A 20425-nucleotide genomic window follows, 5' to 3' on the forward strand; every position below is an offset into this window, starting at 1 on the left:
ATATATTATTCCTTCTCCTTGAAGTAAAGACCTTTTTATCTCCACAGAAATTTTATGTGTAACTGGCTATGACAAAGGGCTTTTTAATGGGGTATGTACACTGTACTTTTATTTTTACTGTTATTTTGAAATTAATTTATGCCACTTTAAAGTACTGGTGCTTTAATAAATTTGTTTATTTAATTGCATGCTTTTGACCATTTTTTAGAATTAGGTTTTTAGATGTATCTTGTTTTAATAAATGCTAGCAGCAGACATGTGTCCCATGTCAGGAGAAACATGTGATACAAATGAAATAAATAAATAAATAAAACATTGTTTAATTTTATGAACACACTAGTGGCTGCTTCTGAGTAAGCACATATAGCATTTCAATTAGCATGAAATGTAACATTTCATTATAACAATATTTTGAACACATGTAGTAGAGCACAGAAGTAAAAAAGTTTAATGAATTTTTTTTAAAAAAGAAATCCCAACTATAGTATACAAAACATGCCAAATATGTGTTTTCCTTCTCCTCTATAGTGGCATTTTAAGTGACAACAGAATGGGGAATCTTCCACTTTTTAAGATTTGTTTTTGCTGGCTGTTTACTTTCTGTTCCTATCACACAGATTAATCCAAATTATCTGATGATGTAATCCACAGGCTGCAAATTATTTTAGTGCCAAATTTCTTGCTGAGTACTGCCAATCCTTAGTGTCTATTATCCCTGAGTCAGGAAAAAAACATTTAGTGAGATTGACTTGAAAGTTAACAAAATTATCTATCTAACTATTGACTGGCTGATTGATCTATTGATGTCTAGATAGACAGAATACAAATGGGATCTCCAACAAAGTGTTTCAATACAGATTGCTTCTGTTCAGTCAACACCTTGTCAGTTCCATTTGGACTACCTCCTGATGTCTGGGTCCAACTCTTCCCATGTTGTTCTTGTTGTTGTTAACTGCCTTCAAATCAACCTTGACTTGTAGTGATCCTATGAATGAGACACTTCCAAGACACTTTACCCTCAGCTACTTTGCTTGGCTCCTGCAGACTTAGGGCCATGTCCTCCTTGACTAAATCTATGCATCTGGCACATGGTTGGGCTACTGCCTTCTACCTTTTCAAGCATGATTGTCTTTTCCACTGACTCATGCCTTCTCATAATGTGGCCAATGTCCAACAATGTCAATTTAGTCATCTTGGCTTCCAGGGAGAGTTCAGGCTTGATTTGTTCTAGGACTCATTTGTTTGTCTTTTTAACCACCCACAGTATCTGCAGAAATCTTCCCATACCCTCCAACATTTCATTGATGAAAACTGTGTCATGTGGCCAGGCCAAAGCAGAGTGCATTCAAAATGGCAAATGTTGAACATTAATGAAGAACACACAAGCTAGGAGAGGCTACACAACCATTATGTAGGAATGTAGCCAGTGTGTGCAAATGTACCTCAAAGAAGCATGGTTAGAGGATTATGATTTGACACAAATCTCTTCTGCTTGCAGAAAAATCAAAACGGGGTTAGAGAAGATAGGAACTTCTCGCATTCAGGACACATAGCCACAATAGTGGTACAGGGATCAGGGAGAGGGTAGTCTTGTCCAAAGCAATTTCCAGCACCTTATGTTGGGAGGTAACTGTACTGAACATAGCTTTAGACTGCCTTGGTTTGACTTAGCTGGGTGTTTGCAGTGTTACCCAATTACAGTTACATATACAAGTCTGAATGCACTATTTCTCCTCAATCTCTCTCTCTCTCTCTCTCTCTCTCTCTCTTACATTTACACACATGCACGCGCACACACACACACACACAAACACACACACACACACACACAACCATGAACTATTTTTTACTTTTGTATTTTCATTTGCCATACTGAATTACATTATAGGAATGGCTGCTTATCCCCTTCTCTCTCCACCTTACTTTGCCAACAAAGTTATCTAGAAAGTTATACTTCAGAAGGCAATTTTCATTATTTCAGCAGCAGGAGATTTTAAGAATAACATCACATTAGTGTAAGATTTGCATGTAGATTCATCAGAAAACCATGAGTGGTGGCAGCCAACAGACGGGTGAGATTCCATGCCAACAATAAAATCTATTGTCACTTCTGGGTTCTTCCTTCCATGAAACATTACAATACACACCCATGACAATAAATATGCAGAAGGGGCCTACAGCACAAAGACACAATCGTACACTTGCAGATTTCCCTCATCAACATGGTTTTAGCGAAGGGGAAAATATCTGAATGAAAAAGAGGAAAAACAATTGCATAAAGGTGAAAGAAGGCACAAATGGTGGTGATACCTGGCAAATCATGGATAGATTTAGACTTGTGTTACAACTATACCAGTGATTGGGCTGGTATGGGGTCTTCTTGGTAGTGGTTCCCTTCATGTGGCTTACTATTCCAACTGACATTTGCCAGGCTGCACCATTACAGTCCTTTCAGTGGGTTTGTAACAGACCTTACTGGCTGCTCTTGGCCCATACCCTTCTACAAAAGCAAAAGCAAACTGCTGCATCTTCTCCTAGCTTGTTTGCTCTTCCTCAATTAATAACTTTTAGTATTTTGACTACTCTCTCCAGTTGCTTGGCCACATGTGTATCTGGTTTTCATTCTGCAATATGTTGGAGGGTATGTAAAGTCAAACACTGGGACCTATGGCCCAAAACACACTGCAGAAATAATCAAGTTTGAGACTGATTTAACTGCCCACGCTCAGTGCTAGGTAATCCTGGAAAATGTAGCTTATTGTGGCATCAGAGCTCTCTGACAGTGAGGGCTAAATGTTTCACAAAACTACAGTTCTCAATATTCCCTAGCAGTGAACCAGGGCAATTAAAGTAGTCTCAAACTGGATTATTTCTGCAGTTTGTTTTGGACCTCAATCTCCAGATCCAGTACTGTGCAGAGACATTTGGATTCGGTGTCAAGAGGAAGGATATTAACTAACTCTCTAATTACAATGTTGCTCTCTGAGGTATAACAGCAAATGCTTCCCCCTGCTACTGAAATCAAATTAAGGTACATGGTGCTCAGGTTTATGGCATTGTGACAAGATATTATACCAGCCCCTTTCCCCCTCTGTGGCTTGATAAATGCAACAATAATCAAATAAATCACCGGCCTTTTAATGTTATACTTTCATCACTTTCCAGATCTCCTGCCTAAGATGGCAGCCTAAGGCCTTTCCTGCACAGGTGGAAAACCTCGTGCCTAATGCAATGCCAGTATCCACAACATACAGTGATGTTTGGTGAGATACTGTGGGTTTTCCTGGCTAGCAGAACTTTGTCCTGGGTTAGTGCAGGGTTTTGTGGCATGCAAACAGCTAGATTGGGCCCGCTTTCGGTTTGCCAGTTGTTCACATGCCAGCTGCTACACCATACACCTTCCCTGCACTGTCCGCAGAGCCAATGCTGCCATGTCTCTTACCTGTAGGAGCTCTATGGACAACCTTCCAGCATAATAATAAATAATAATAAAATTTTTATTTTTATCCCGCCCTTCCAGGGATCAGGGCGGCTTACAACAAGATTAAAATACATACAATGCAAGACAGATTAAAAAATCCATAAAATACAATAACAAATAAAAAGCCCCTATAGCCCAACCTCATGGCCACGGAAGAGGAGGGAGGCCCACAGGATATTTATTCGGGGAATGCCTGCTGGAATAGGAAGGTTTTGAGAGCATGACGTTGCTTCTCCAGAGGATGGCCTCACCTGTGCCATCAATGAGGAAATAGGAAGAGGGACACCTTAAGCTCATAACAGGACTTCCAGAAACCCTCACCAGGGAACACCTCTACCCTCTCTTCTCATTGATTGCATGGATGAGCGCACCTTCTGGAGAAGCAGCAGCACACCAGGAGGCAGTAGCATCCCCATGTCAGGTGTCACCCAGTGCAGGGGTGGGCTGCTAGGGGCCAGTGATGGTGGCAGTGGCAAGCTGGCCCTTCAGGCTTCACCACAGTGCACACTCATCCTCCTCCTCCAGGGCAAGAGCAACCTGCAAGGGCATGCATGCACTGCTCCTCTTTCTCTTCCATCCCAAGCTTCATCTCCAGAGAGTAACCGTGTGGCCAGAGCAGAAGGAGGAGGAGGAAGAGCATGCATGCATGCACATGTCTTTGCAGGCTGCTCTGTTCTGTGCTTCCTCTCCAGGAAAAAAAGCCTGGCACCCTCTCTTCTTGCTCCTACTCTGCCCAGACTTTTTCCCTGGAGAGGAATCCTGGGATGGAGCAACCTGCAAGGGCACGTGTATGCTTTTCCTCCTCTTCCTTCTTTATCTCCATTCTAGGTTCCTCTCCAGAGCAAAATCCCAGGACAAAGCAGCCTTCTTTTCCTTCTCCTCTGTGCTGGGTTTTTTCCTTGGAGAGGAAGCATAGAGCTGGAGCAGCTGGGAAGGGGGCAGAGGGTCCAACTGGGCACCACTCTTCTTCTGGGTGTCACTCATTACACTCCGCACTCCTCGCACCCTCCTAGTGATGCCATGGCCACAGAGCTCCTGCAGGTAAGGTATGTGGCAGCTCTGGGAACAAGGGACAGTCAAACTTTGCCAGTGCAGTTTCAGCATGGTTGGCCCAGGCAGACATCTCTGTGCCACCATGCCAAATTTGGCAGCTGCCATCATGGCCAATCCGAGGTCAGTTCCAAAGCATAATGTTCCAGACTAGCACCAGCCAATGCAGATAAGGCTTTAACACACCCTAATTGGAGAGGTGGCTTTGCGAAGACCAATCTCGAATGAACAAGCACATGCATTATTCATTATCAAGTGTATTATTTCAGTACTTAGCTCTGTTTCTATTAAGAAAGTTTATATCCAAGTTATTGGCAATTAGAAGTCAGGATACTATGCAGGCTGAGGAACAGCACAGGGCAATACATTTGAGTTGACAGTTGAATTATAAATCCATAAGCACAGTTGGTGGGGAGGGTAAGGGATTGAATTTCCTACAACTTAATTGACAGTTTAGGAGAATAAAAAGATTAAGGTTCTTTAGCCACACTAAGATATGTAAAATGAAGAGACTGGTGCATTGTGGGAAATCTATATAGCTGAAGCTTTCCTTCATAATCTAAGTGAAGACCAATGAGGAGGAGTTCAAGGAGGTGTCCTTCATATAAGCATTTCAATTGCCTTGTGAAGCTGTAAGATAAGGACCAAACTTTTCCCCCTAATCTCTATTTCTACAAGGAGGGAGGGTGGATTTAGGAAATCAGCTTGGTATCTTAAGGTCCACTTTTCACAAGACCTAAAAAAAATTATTGTGTTTGCTTTATCTCTATCAAACATGGGTAAATATGTTGATTTTACAACCACACACACACACACACACACACACACACACTTAAACCAGTAAAGTTAAATCCCTTCTTTCCCCGTGAAAAACTCAGATAAGTTTGTGCTTTTTTGCTGTCTCCCCTTTCCAGGTATTATGTCACTGCACATTAGCACATGTCAACACACCGTGACTTCGTCCCCTGCTAATGCAAAAGCTCAGAAAAACATGGAGCCTGACAGATAATTTCAGAGCATTTTCTTTTCTTGTTTTACTGTAACCAGGCATTTATCTGTCCTTGGCTTTGGCATTTCCATGGAGAGACAGTCCCAACATGAAGAAAAATACTCTTTCAAATTCAAACATGCGTACAAAACTCCTCAAAGTGACACAAAGTCGTGAAGCTGATTTGGAGGTCAGGTGGTCCATGTAAATTCCCTGTCTAGCCAATTCTGTGCAGAGCCCTGATACATTTCTTGAGCTCCATAAGCATCCATTTCCCCCTCTTCTCTCCAAAAGGCAAATCCCTAGACCACATGAGGTGTCAAAAATGTCACTGTGGGAAGTACAGCCAGAAAGAAGATGAGTGGGGAGACCTAAGTGATACAAAAGAAAGTGGTATGAAAAATACTCTGGATTCTCAACTGGCAGGGGCATATCTATGATAGTTGTCATATGGAAACGAAGAGCTCACCAATCAAAATATTCACTTATATGGGAATTAGTACTCTACATGGGGTCAAATTCTCTTCCACACTATGGAATTATAGTATTTTGCTTCCACATTAACTGCCATGACTGTATTCTATGGTATCCTGAGAATCTGTAGTTTAGAATATTTAGAATTATCTGTCAAAAAGCTCTTGTGATTCACCAAACTACAAATCTCACGATTCTATAGGATGCAGGCTGGAAATGAAGCCAAACTGAGACAAGAACAGTATGTCCTTGACCAGCCAATTGTGTGATCCTAGAGGGTTCATGTGTGATCGTGTAGTGAAATAATGATATCACTGAAGCCAGGGTAGTGATTCATATGCAAGTGAATATTTTCAGCTTTCACCACCTGTCTCATCTATCTGAAAAAATATCTGTTGAATGGTCATGTCCTTTTAACACTGATAAACATTTTCTCTCCCTCTTTCTCTCACAAACATCTGTCCTTTTGACTCAAGCCTACAAGGTGTCTGTAATATCTGCATTCACTATATAGGGAACATGTTGGATCAAATAATAGGAAAGGCATTGGAATAATAGGACATTACCTAATTTCATGAGAGTATGATAAGTGTTTGGACTTTGAGTGTTGGACTTTGACTCTGTGGGATGACAGATCAAGTCCCTACTTGTTCATGGAAATCCATAAGGATATGTTGGGTAAGTCACTCAGAGGAAGACCATGGCAAAACACCTCTGAACAACTCTTGCCAAGAAAATCCTACTATAATCAAGGAATCATAGAGTTGGAAGAGAACATAGGGGTCATCCAGTCCAACCCCTCACCATGAAGGATCACACAACCAAGCACCCCTGGCAGATGGCCCCCCAGCCTCTGGTTTAAAACCTCCAAAGAAGGAGATTCCACCACACTCCGAGGGAATGTGTTCCACTGTCAAACAGCTCTTGCTGTCAGAAAGTTCCTCCTAATGTTTAGGTGGAATCTGTTTTCCTGTAACTTGAATCCATTGCTCTGTATCCTAGTCTCTGGAACAGCAGAAAACAAGCTTGCTCCATTCTAAGTTTGACTACAAGGCTACTGTAAATTAGAAAAGACTTGAGGGCATGCAGCAGCAGCAGCAGCAGCAACAACAAGGTCAGGCAACTTTTACAAGTCTAGAGATCCATTTTCTGTCTTGGAACATTCTATGAACTGCACAATTACCAAAAGTTACAAAAATAAAACAGGCAATGGCTAGAAGTTCACATCTTTCAAAAAGTCAGTTGTTTCCTTTTGTTGTTGTAGTTGTTGTTTACACAGTGCTGCCCTTTCCTCTTTTCAACCCATATAAATGATGAATCTCCATGACTGAATGCTTCCAGGATAAGCAATGCATTTCCCCCTCCCTTTTTTGCCCCCCCCCCAGATGTACTGGAGCAGCTTGTGGGGCTGAAGCTCACAAAAACAGCCCCACGAGATGCATGCAGCCCTAGAACTGTCCTTTGTTCACTCCTAGGGGCTTTCTATACTGCCATTTGGGATGTCCGGAGGACGTCCCATTTTAAAAAAGGGGCGTCTCTTATAGACGCCCCTGGGCCTAGTACGGACTCCGTACAAGATGGCGCCGGCCCTTCTACATGGCTGGCGCCATCTTTGCGTATCGTACGCTGAGCGTCCGTACGCGTCGCGTCCCTTGTGACGTAGCGAGTGCGCCCCTGGCGCCTCGCTACGTCGCAAACGCGACTCGAAAAGAAGCTCCATTTTGGAGCTTCTTTTTCAGTCCACAGGGGAGCCGCGCCGTGTGGAGGCTCTGGCTCCCCCACGGACTAGCCAACGGCGGCGGCAGACCGCCGCAAAGCGGCGGTCTGTACCCCGCCCTAGTCTTTGGGTTTGTCTGCACCAGGCAGAATACATCAGGCTGCTCCTATAGTATTCTGTCCTCAAAGCTGCCCCAGATTTCCCCCATTACCATCACACTCCAGAGTGGCATCAAGTGGTTGTCTACACTCTCATCCTGCCATGTCACCTGGTGCCACCACCGTTTGTGTGAGTGGATCCTTCTGAGGATAGAAATGAGACACCCAGCATCAATCACATGGCTGGTTGCCTTGTTTTAACCTCAGATATAGTGATTTGCATCAGGATAGAAAGACCAGGTAGCATAGCAGGACATGTGTGTAGACAGTTGCTCAGCATCACTCCACAGAATTCTAGATTTTCCTGGAAAATCTGGAGCAAAAGGTGAATTTTTACAAACCATTTTAGGCAGAGATATGATGGATTCAGTGTGGAACTGGCCTCATATTGTGAAGACAATCCACACTCGAACTGGGGAGTTGGTCCTGCGTCACGTAAATAGATTGTGATGAGGTTGGTAGGTAAACCAATTTAATTGGCTCATGTAGACTGGTCCTATGCTGACCTCCAGTAGCTGCCCAGCATGTCAAGCTCTTGAACCCTTTCTGAAAATGCTGTGAACTGAACCTGAGATTGTCTAAATGCAAAGCAGGAACTCCGTCACTGACCTACAACCCTTCCCTTTTAAAATATTTGTGTTTTTTTTCTTTTAAACATTTATTTTAGAAATTGTTGTTGTTGTTTAAAGAGAGAGCTAAAAGCACCAAGAATAAGCCAATGAGAAATGGCCGTGTGGTCAGGATGTGGCCTACTTTTAGATTTAGCTGGCGAAAGACAAAGATAATACAGAGAAGTGAGAACAAGAGACTTGAGCAACGAGAATGAATGAAGAAATGGAAGGCATTTGTGTATGCACAAATTCCGTGTGCAACTTGGCATCATTACCACAAAGAAGAGTTTAATCAAAAGTCTCCAAGGAACCACCACAAAGGAAACCCTTGTATTGCCAGCTTTGGTGTACTGAAAGAAACACCTGCTATGCACAACAAAAAGAGAGGCTGACAATAGACAGAGAAGAAAAACCTGCAACAAACAATGGGAAATGGGGCGGTCATTTTCCCTCTCCCCCTGAGGTGCAATCTGCAACCCACTTGCTCTGGAGTATTCCCACTGATTTGTATAGAATTACTTAGGAGTACATTAATGCTGGTTTTAAGCACATAAACACAAGGCAGGGAAAGATACAAAAGTCTAGCATTTCTGGGAAAACCTTAGCAATAACATATTGTGTCAGACAATGGTACTGAGGTTTCAAAATCAGAGTCCAGGGGCAGAAAACGTTGCCCTCATTCATTCTGAAAGGCCTAAAAAGCTCTAATATTTCCTCTCCTTTCACAGTCTCAGGGTTGGCTCACAATCTACCCTTCTGCTGGACTCGGTATTTTTGACTGACTCATTTTGAAACATCCCTGCAGCCATGAGGATTGGAAGGCATAAAGAAGCTGGGTGATCTCTGAAGAGCTTATAAGCCCTGGCTGGGAATGTGTTGATCCTTCGGTCTTTTCCAGAAACAGGGAAGGGGCAGGAGAAACAAAGCAAGGTTCTCAAGTCTGGAGATCCACACAGAACTTCAAACAAGAACGCAAGGATGTCTGGGGCCATGGCCATGCCATGGACATCATAGAATCGTAGAAGCATAGAATCATAGAGTTGGAAGAGACCACAAGGGCCATCCAGTCCAACCCCCTGCCATGCAGGAAAACACTCCTGAGAGATGGCATGGCTCTATCCACTGATGCCATCTGATCCACAGAGGGCTACAGGGTAGAGAATTTGGACCCATAGCAGAACAGTTTCCTAACTCTCAGCTCTGTCGTGCCCACAAATGGTTTAGCACAGAGGTGAGGGAAGTGTAGTCATGTATCTGGATGTAGCTTCCAGAATTGGGGGGGGGGGGGGGGGGGGTGTTTTGTTTTGGTAGCCCTAGAACTGTTCACACCCTTCATAAGGCCCCAAACTCTGCCCAGAAACAAGAACTCTCCTACCTGGAATTGTGGAAGTGTGCTTTTCAACAGGGTGTAAAGAGAGCCCTGAATCATTTTATGTTTAGATAGCTAGATAGATAGTTGGGTACCTTCAAGTCATTTCCAACTTATGACGACCCTAAGGCAAACCTATCATAGGGATATCTTGGTAAGAATTGTTCAGAGGGGATTTCCCTTTGCTTTCCTCTGAGGCTGAAAACATGTAACTTGCCCAAGGTCACCCAAACCCTGGTATCCAGAGTCATAGTCCAGCACACATAGACACACCCATGCCCACATACACATATATATTCAGAACCAGTAATGGACTTCCATGGACTTCCAGGTGTGGGGTTGTGTGTGTGTGTGTGTGTGCGCGCGCATTTGCATTTCTCCTTTGCCATTTTTGGCAGCTTGTGCAGCTCTTGAAGCATCCCAAGGGAAAATAACAGGCTTCTGGATCTGCTGCAGCTGCCCACTTCTGATAAAGCTTAATGTCTCAGAATGTAGCTTCTAGGTCATGTGGTAAGACATTCAGACAATTCTAAGAGACCATACACATGGAGATGGGTTACACTTGCCATTTATGAATCTCTTTTCTTACCAGCTGTAATCACCTAAATCAGGGGTGAGGAAAGTCCAGTTTGCCGACCACATTCAGCATCAGGACCTTGCTTTGGGGCTTGTGAAACACCCCATTATTTTTTTCAATGTGGTATTTTAGGTGGTTTTCACCTGAATACCACAAAGAAAGCCCCCAAATGTATAAGAGCAAGTCCCCCCCCCCCCCAACTAAGGATGGAAATAATAATACAAAATATTTGGAAAATTGTCAAAAAAAAACCATGTTTCTCAAGTGTCAGGAAATATGTGTCAGGTAAGGAGAATCCTGAATTGATGAAAATCTTTGCAGTTCAGGATGTACAGTTCAGGCCCTCCCTATGCACAGATTTCGCATCCAGAGAATCAACCATTTATGGTTTGAAAATATATTTTTTAAAAATTCCAAAAAGGAAAGCTTGATTTTACCATTTTATATAAGGGACATTTTACTACATTATTGTATATAATGGGACTTCATTATCCACAGATTTGGGTATCCATGGGGAGTCCTTGAACCAAACCCCAGAGGATACCAAGGGCCCACTATATTGTGCACATAATCCACATGAGGGACTATTGCAGCATTTTATGTAGATAGAAATATTCCTATAATATATAACTCATAACACACACACACACAAATATTTTCTGCCTAGAAATTGTTGTGGATAAGAAATCTGTTGATACGGAGGACCGACTGTACTTGCATCAAGAAAACACTAATTCAGTTGAAAAAACAACAATGAAAGGACAAGCTAACCCCTTTCAGGCAACAATTAAACTACTATTTCTAGCATTTTCTCCACTTTGAGATTCAAGTATGCTCCTCCTTTCTCTGATTCCTGATGGTCAGCCCATTCCATTTTACTTCTTTATTGCTACTGTCATAGCAAAATGTAAAGGATGTCAGACAAATCTGCCAAATGTGCAATAAAAATCAGCCCAACAAGCAGGAAAAAGGAACCTAACCATCACACTGTTCCAATTAATCACCATGCAGACTTCACATTTCACCTCCCTAACTGGTGATTCAATTATGCCTCATAAAAACAGCAGCAATGGGCACTGCCCATCTTTAGAGGAATGGTGTGTAAGGGGAAACCCATAATGATGCAGTCAATAGTACTGATGACTCAGTAGGTGGTACCAATACATTTCCGGTGAGTCACTCTGCCAGAGCTTTTCCTTGCATTTTGTTGGCAATGGGAGAAATCAAAATTGCTGCCCAAACTAACAGCTGGAAAGTAAGAGAATAAAGCATTGTAAGTAGCAGCATTCCCCACTTTATCTATATTCAAGGCCACTTTATTCTTGATTCAAGGCCATTTTAGTCTTCATTTTGCTATTTTATACAAGAGACACTATTTTTACTACCCATACTATATAATGGGACATGACCATCCATGGATTTTGGTATCCATGGGGGATCCAAACACCAGCGGATTCCAAAGGCCCACTGTATAAATCAACAATTGATTAATTAATTATTGAGGGGGGGGGCAGAATAAATACCTTTGGGAAAGTATGCACAAATATGTGCCTTCAAGTCATTTCCAACTTATGACAAACCTAAGGCAGGCTTAGCATAGGGTTTTCTGGGCATATTTAATCAAAGGGTGTTTGCCATTACCATTCTCTGAGACTGAGAGCATTGACTTGCCTAAGTTTTCATGGCCAATCTGGGTTTTGAACCCTGGTCTCCAGAGTCATAGTCCATGCTCAAACTACTACACCACCCTGGCTCTTCCCATTGGGTTGCAGCTCCCTACAAAGTGGAGAAATGAATTTCCCCATTAAAATTGGGAGACGGATAGCCCTTGACCAAGGGAAGGCCCAGCCAACATTGTAGAAATTCCAGCTATTGTATTTTTCAAAAAAGCCACGAGCATTATAATGATGTTCTCCTTTTTGGGAAACACTGCGATACTACACGGGTGATTTGTCTGTTAAATTGAATCTTTGCCTCCAGATAGCAAGATAGATGGATCCAAAGTTTATTTTGAAACGTCTCCCAGTGCCTTGTGAGTCTGACTGATGTGAGATGTTATTTTGAACATGCCAACGCATCTGAATGGCTCAGAGTCCTTTTTTCTTTTTCAGCGCACATTCCTTGATAAGTGGCAAAGCTCCCCACTTATCAGTCACTCAAAGTGACTGCGGCTGTCAGTTGTGTACAAAGCGCAATCAGTTTGGAAGCACAGACACCGGCATTTTTCTTCTCAGCTTGAAGCAAACACGTTTTGACTGCTAGTCATTCAATTTTAAAGCATCGTCAATTAGGGGCGGACGGAGATATAAAGAAAACACATCCTAAACACCTCCACCAGCCAGCAGTAAAAAAATTTATTGTTATCTTGCTTGAATCATTTTTTTCCCATCTTTCTTTCCTTTTCCTTTTTTTTTAACCTTCCCAAAGCAAAAGCTGCCTTTTCTCACTCTCTCTCTTCTTTTGGCTGCCAAAGAAAAGTGCTCATGACTCCACATTCTCTACACAGATGAGACGGTGATCATATGGTGTACTAATGTTCCCCTCAGTAGGTCAGTTCAATGGACAAGGATGCTTTTCTTTCTTCCTTTTGGCTCCCTGGGCTTCATGCTGCGCTTTTCCATATGTACAAGCACATGGTTGCAATAAATAAAATAAAATAAAAAGGCATTCTTAAGAACACTCCCCCCTTTTCTTTATCTTTCCTCTCTTCCCATCCCTTAGAAAGAGAAATATGGGAGCCAACTCTTCAAGCTCATCTAAAGCCAATCACATGGACCACAGTGCAACATAAGGACTAGATGGGAGAAACGCACACTATACTTTGAAAGATTGCAGATCTCACAATTAAAAGAGACTTCGGCTGCATCTACACTGCAGAATTAATACAGTTTGACACCACTTTAACAGCCTTGGCTCAATGCTATAGAATCTCCATACCCTTCTATACTGCTTCAGCCATTAACCTTTCCATCTGTGCTTTCAAGTGTAACTATTGGGGGGCAGGCTGAGTTTTTGCCCCACTAAACAAGTACTCTGCCCCTAAGGAAATTTCTCTTCAGTCTCCAAATTTCTACCACAGCAGAGAGTGAGACACTGAGAATAATCCACAAATACAATTCTTTATATATCCTGTGTCTGCATTTCTATAGCTGCTGTGGTGCTATATGAGCAATACCTGAAATAATTTTGCAGTCTCTGCCCTCAATCCAGCATCCTTCAGAATGCAAAAGAGTTCAAGGAATTCCTGTCTGTGGAATGCTCTCTCCTTGGATGCCCAGTTGGCACTGACATTTGCTTTATCTTTGATGCCATGTTAAGACTTGGCACCACATCAAAAACCTTTCGGATCTAGGGATCATGGTCTGATGAGGCTGTGCACACAGTTTTATACGCTTAAAAATTATCTTGACACTTCTCAAATTTTGTTTTATATTGTTTTGCAGTCTCTACCCTGCCCTGAGATATTTTTATACTGAACATGAAATAAGAATTTAAATAAATAATGAAAGAATAATAAACAACAAGAAGAAACTTTGGACCATTTTCTTCATGCAAAGGATACATTATAATACTTTAATAAACAACAATAATAACAACTTTGTTGTTGTCGCATGCCTTCAAGTCATTTCCAACTTATGGCAATTCTATGGAAACCATATCCTGGGGTTTACTCTCAATAACTTTCAATAACAGAAGCTAGGAAGTTTGTAGACTTTCCAGAGGCAAGCAGAATGCAGGGACTAGATTGTCCTTTAGTTTGATCTGCAAGGCTGTTCTTAATTTCTTAGGGCCTATCTATATTGTTTCTTACCCTGTTTTATCTGGGATTTTCAAATATATGTCTACATGAAAAATGCAGCTTAAACTGAGCATCTGTTTGCAGGCTTTGGGGCTATAAAACAGGATCTTGATAGCCATATGTGCCCCCCACTTGTTGCACTTTTCTCACTCCTTTTGGCCCACTGAACTCTGTGGGACTTACTTCTGAATGCACACAAAGCTTTGTATGGAAACACACGGAGGCATGCCCACAGAGAGACATTATATCACCACATTATAGAATTTCTAAACTTGGGGATGACACTTGTGGAAGGGGTTAAATCAAAGCCTTCATGGAATGGAAAATTAACAGAAGAAGAAAAAAAAGCCGTCTGACAATTGCTTGGAATGAATAAGACTTAGTAAAATTATTATGCTTGGGGGAGGGAGGTGGGCAGGGGAGGCATAAATCATCAAGCTTGTCTCTGGGATTTTTTTGCTGTTGTTAAAAATGTTTTTAGTGAAATCTATCAACGGAAGTCTCCCCCTCCTTGTACAACAATTCATTCAGAAGTAGTATGACTATAGCAGGCTCTACAGAAAATTGGATCCAGTGAGTAGGATCTTTTGTTGTTTCCAAATAAATAAATATCCACAGTTGTGTTTGTTCCTGCATTTTAACCATCCAAATGCATGATGCAAAATCAGGCCTGGTTTTCTTGAATAACATCTTCAAAATTGGTCAGTCTTCTAAGCTGGGGAAAAAAGTAGCAAGAATGGATTGGTATGGAGAAGAAGCTGTCTTGTCTAGAATGCACAAGATAGCAATTTCTGATCAGAGCTACACCAAAATCCCTTCCTGTTTCTTCATTGTAAGCTTCTTTTATTTCTCAGAAACATTGCCTGGGAACAAATGTTCACCTCAGTGATCCTGTCTCCTGTCACTATTTCCCCTGTTTGCCTGAGGCTTCAGTGTCATGCTCTATTGTTTAATTTCTCACACGGTAAATTCCAGCCAATCAAAGATACCTGAACATTGCATCCACACTGGAAAAATAATCCAGTCTGACACCATTTTAATAGCCATGGCTCAGTGCTGTGGAATTCTGGAAATTGTAGTTTTGTAAGACATTTAGCCTTCTTTGCCAGAGAGCTCTGGTGCCACAACAAACTACCATTCCCATAAATCCATAGCATTGAGCCATGGCAGTTAAAGTGCTGTCAACTTGGATTATTTCTGCATTGCGGATGCAACCCAAAAGAATTTATGAGGAAGGTAGTATATGATTGCAGGGACAAGCCCCACTACCACACTTGATATGCTCTGCTACCCATGCTAACTCCACTGCTAATATTCAAAGCAAGGGAAACATTTCCCAATGTTTGCACAAGTGGCTAGAGTGGGAGGGGGGTTGAACACTTGTACCCATGGATATGCACATAACATTTTGATGAAAAAGGGGCCCCACTGGGTGAAGGAACTCTACATGAAGGGCCTCTTCTTGCGCCTTTTGTAATCCAATCAAACTAAGAGTTTTATCTCAACAAGCTCCTAAAGCACTACAACTGTGTTAGTTTAGGAAATACAAACGTAGTGGGTTGGGGATAGTTATCATTCCTCATCCTTTCCAAATTGCCATGGTGCTGCTTCTGTCCTGGCCTCTGTTTTCCACACCACCAGCACCTATAGCCCCTTCTCCTTACTCTATGCCTTTAGTTTTAGCACAATTGCATGATCATAGCAATCCATTAAGTAAAAGAAAAGAAAGAAATTGAGGGGGAAGAAAGCAGCTGACTTGGGAATAGCAAGGAGGAGAGCAGCAGAATTATGTCCACTCACACCACATGACTGATTTGGGAGGAACTTATTACAGGTGCATCAACAGTGGAAAAGCAGCACAACTGGGAGGCATTGATTATTATTTATTATTATTATTATTAAACTTTATTTCTATAGCGCTGTAATTATACACAGCGCTGTACAAAGTTGGTAAAATTAGGAGTAGATAAAAGCCTGCCCAAGGCGTACATTCTAAGATAATAACAATTAAAAGAGGAATAGATAAAATTACCATCTAGAAAGGAAAAAACAGATTAAAAACATCAAATATCAAACAAATCACATCACATCAACTATTGTCAGACAGCCAGATAACAATCACAAATTCCCTGAGAACGCTTCCCTAAACAACATGGTTTTCAGCTCTGTCTTAAAGCTGGTTAGGGAAGTGATGAGCCGTGCATGCGGAGGAAGAAGGTTCCAGGAATGAGGGGCAGCTAGAGAGAAGGGACGGATCCGGGATGGGGCAGAGAAGATCCTGGGCTGAGAGAGGAGATTTTGGCTACCAGAGCGGAGAGTGCGAGTAGGGATGTAGGAAGAGAGAAGATCAGTTAAATAAAGAGGGGCCAGCCCATGCAGAGCTTTGAAGGTCAGTAACAAAAGTTTGTACCTGATGCGGAAAGGAAGAGGGAGCCAGTGAAGGGAAGACAACAGAGGGGAGACATGATCATAACGGCGAGCGAGTGAAATAATACGTGCAGCTGAATGCTGAACAGAAATTAATGGGTGGAGGTGAGAGAGAGGAAGCCCTGCCAGGAGGAGGTTACAGTAGTCTAGTCGTGAGACCACTAGGGCATGGACCAGTGTTTTTGCGGTAGAAGCTGAGAGATATGGACGGATTTTGGCGATATTATAGAGAAAAAATCTACAGACTTTGGCTGTAGTCTGAATCTGTGGGATAAATGACAAAGAGGAGTCAAAGATGAAACCGAGTCTACGGGCTTCCTGGACCGGCTGGATAGAAATGTTATTGACAGAAATAGAAAAGGAGTAGTGAAGGGTGGGCTTAGGAGGGAAAACAAGAAGCTCGGTTTGGCCCCTCAATGAGAAGGAGAGCTCCAACAATGGATGGACTATAGAACAGCTACTAGACAGAGATAGCATCATGTGATAAATTACTCCCACAGATACTACCATCATGCTCTTAATTCCACTTTTCTAGTCTCATGGGATAAAGTCCTTACTGGAGATAATACCAGCATTCCTCTTTATTTGGGAGGAGCAGATGTGGCACCTTTTGGATCCTCCATGGTTAAGATTGGGTTCACCCACAGTCCAGAGGTTCCCTTCTACTGCACTACAGCTAAATTTGAGGAGTCTGAGCTTTACAAATCTCTTTTGAGGGAAAAGGAAGCAAACAAATTCACATCCTTCTTGGCAAAGTGAGAATAGAAATTTGGCAATCTGCCAGATTTCATGCATCTCCAAATACCAGGATGCAATTCCCAGTAGCATGAATGTATCAAAACATGCATTTTAGTATGTATTTTGAGATGACATTCCCTTTAAGTCAAGATGAAATGGTATTATGTATAAAACTATGTAAAATGACATAGACTAGAAACAGATAGCTTTGTTGATCCTAGCTAATACCAGCGAGCAGGATAGTGGGTCCTGTCAGTTAATACAGGCAGAAAGAAATTTGATTTCATGCACCCAAAAATCAACATTAATACAAGACGTGATGTTTATCAATAAACTGATGATAAAAAAAAAATCAGAAATAGTCAAAATACTTCCAGATAAAAGACAAGGTGTCCAGGCATGTTATAGCCCTCTGTTAAGGAAGGTTTAAAAAGGACATGTTGCAAAAATGATTATAGGACAATTCTACTTGTTTAAATTCCTCTGTACTGTATGGGCTCTGTTTCATCCCAAATACAAACCAGGCATCCTTTCACACAATGAAATTATAGTGCTATGATTCTACTTTAATTGTCTATGGTATTCTGGGATCTGATATCTTTGAAGGGTCATTTCGAATTCTCAGCCAGAATGCTCTAGTCGCAGTGATTCCCAAACTCTGGTCCTCTAGGTGTTTTGGACTTCAGCTCCCAGAAGCTTCAGTCATCTTGGCAGCTGGTCTGGGGTTCTGGGAGGTGAAGTCCAAAATACCTAGAAGGCTAGAGTTTGGGAATCACTGCTCTAGTAACAACAAGCCCAGAATACCATAGTATGGCAGTTAAAATGGAATCATAGTAATATAACTGTGCAGTGTGAAAGGACCCCTAATTTCAAAGGCTTTTTTTCATTCCTTTTAGGGGTGGTGTAGGCTGGAATCTTCCTGGTGTAATTCATAGAATCATAGAATCTTGGAAATTGGCTCCAATGGCTATCTAGTCCAAGCACCACCATGCAGAAATAGAACAGCTAGAACACTCTTGAAAGAAACCCATCTTGTTTCAAAACCTTCAAAGCTGAGTCTAAGACCTCCTGAAGCAGTCTATTCCACCACCAAACAGTTCTCACAGTAAAGAAGTTCCTCCTAATGTTTAGGAAAAATCTCCTTTCTTGCAATCTGAATGCATTGGCTCATTTTCTGGTCTCTGAAGCAGCAGAAAAACAAGCTCGCTCAATTACATCCCTTCAGATATTTGAAGATGGCTATCAAGTCACCTGTCAGTCTTCTCTTCTCCAAGCTAAATATACCCAAATACACCCAGCTTCCTAAGTTGCTCCTTTAAGGACTGGTTTCCAGATCTTTCATCTTCTTGGTTCCCAGCCTTTGGAGGCAGCCTTTGGAGATGATGTATGGCCACTTCAACACCGAATCTGTGGTATACCACTCTTAGCAAGGATTTTAAGAAGTTACCTTTTGCTCTGGAAGATCCAGAACTTCTGGAGCAATGCTGGGCAGCATAGGCATCCCATGGTACCACCTACCGCCACAGGCACAAGTAATTCCCTCTGAGGCCAGAACAAGGTGTCAAGCCATGCGATCAATGCTGGGTGCCACATTTTTGGCCTCAGAAGGAGTAACATGTGTGGGCGGCAGTGACAGCACAGCAGGACTCCTGTATGAACAGATGCCTGGTGTCATTCCAAAGTACCCAGGTAAGTGGGGGGGGGACTTCAGGGAAGCTTCAGGCCCAGGCTGATTCCAGAGTATTCTGGCCCATGCAGACACAATTTATGGCACTAAAGAAATGTTCTGGTTGGAGCTAGAAAATTGTGTCTGTTTTCTCTCACTACTGCTGTATAACCCTGAAAAAAATGCAACTGCTAGTGTAAGTTTCTGGATATAGTAACTAGGAAACAGAGAAACAAAGTTAAATCACTGGTCAGAAAAGAAACTGAGGGCTACATCAAGGGGTTGTCCACAATGTGAAAATAATCTGGGATGTTCAGATGCATCCCGAATGCAATCGATAAAGTCGTGTGTGTGTGGGGGGGGGGGGGGTTTGTGTGCCCAAAAAACCATTTACCACAAGATAATTGATATTGGGTTTTCCCCTCAGTTTTTTAAAAAAAGATTTGCATCATAGGCAGTGTGAATAACCAATGTGAATGAACCTGGGATAATTCAGGATTAAACTCTGCATGCCTTCAATACGTTTCAAATACACTCACATAGTCAACTCCATGTTAATTCAAGTGCTTGCATGTGTGAGCAACTGAACTTGAAGAGATGCACATTGATGCGGTCCCATTTAATAATAATAATAATGTGAACAACAAAACTGGAATGTGTGGGGAGGTTATTCACATTGCTCCACTTAAAAAAACAATGTTTGAATGACCATAGCACCCACCGCTCCCAGTATATAGTGGTCCTAGTAGTTGCATGACTGGAAATACACATGTAAAGGCCTAACTGCTGCTGCATGCATATGCACAAGATTACATCCCTTGAGTCTAACCTTTCTATATGCCCATGTTGTTCTAATATATTAAAAAAGTATAAAAATGTCACTCCCACTGTTATGTAAAACAAGGTGCTTGAAATGGATGGATATGTTTAAGGATCTAGAGTTTTGAGCTCCTGCTACGGGACTTCTTTAATTTTACAAAACTCTGTTTGCTAAACTTTTACAACTAATTCTCCATCCCTTCACAACTACATAAGATATATTAGAATTGTAAGAAAACTGTCGTAACAGAAAACATGAGAATATATTCATCATATTTTTCTAGGAAGTGCACGGACATTAAGGTTACAAAGGAAAGACTCACCCGTCCTCATTAGCAAAAGCGATACATGTAATGAAAGCAACCTATGAAACTCAAGACACTCTTTCTATAAGAACATTAGATTTCAGACTTGCACTGTACATAATGGGTTGAATCTAGACTTAGTCATACATGTGGTAGACTCATGGAGCTCCATGGGATTAAATTTAGTAACGATTAAATTGAGTTGCTTCCAATGGTTCTACTCAACATGTGACTCAGGGTATTTCT

At 41.9% G+C, this 20425-nt stretch overlaps 1 protein-coding gene across 6 annotated transcripts in view; it reads right to left on the reverse strand.

The window, feature by feature from the left end:
* Positions 1 to 20425, reverse strand: part of SOX5 (SRY-box transcription factor 5) — a 537054-nt gene that overhangs the window by 197363 nt on the left and 319266 nt on the right. The window lies entirely within an intron of this gene.

The sequence above is a fragment of the Sceloporus undulatus genome, chromosome 5, assembly GCF_019175285.1.
Source record: "Sceloporus undulatus isolate JIND9_A2432 ecotype Alabama chromosome 5, SceUnd_v1.1, whole genome shotgun sequence".
Classification (NCBI taxonomy): domain Eukaryota; kingdom Metazoa; phylum Chordata; class Lepidosauria; order Squamata; family Phrynosomatidae; genus Sceloporus; species Sceloporus undulatus.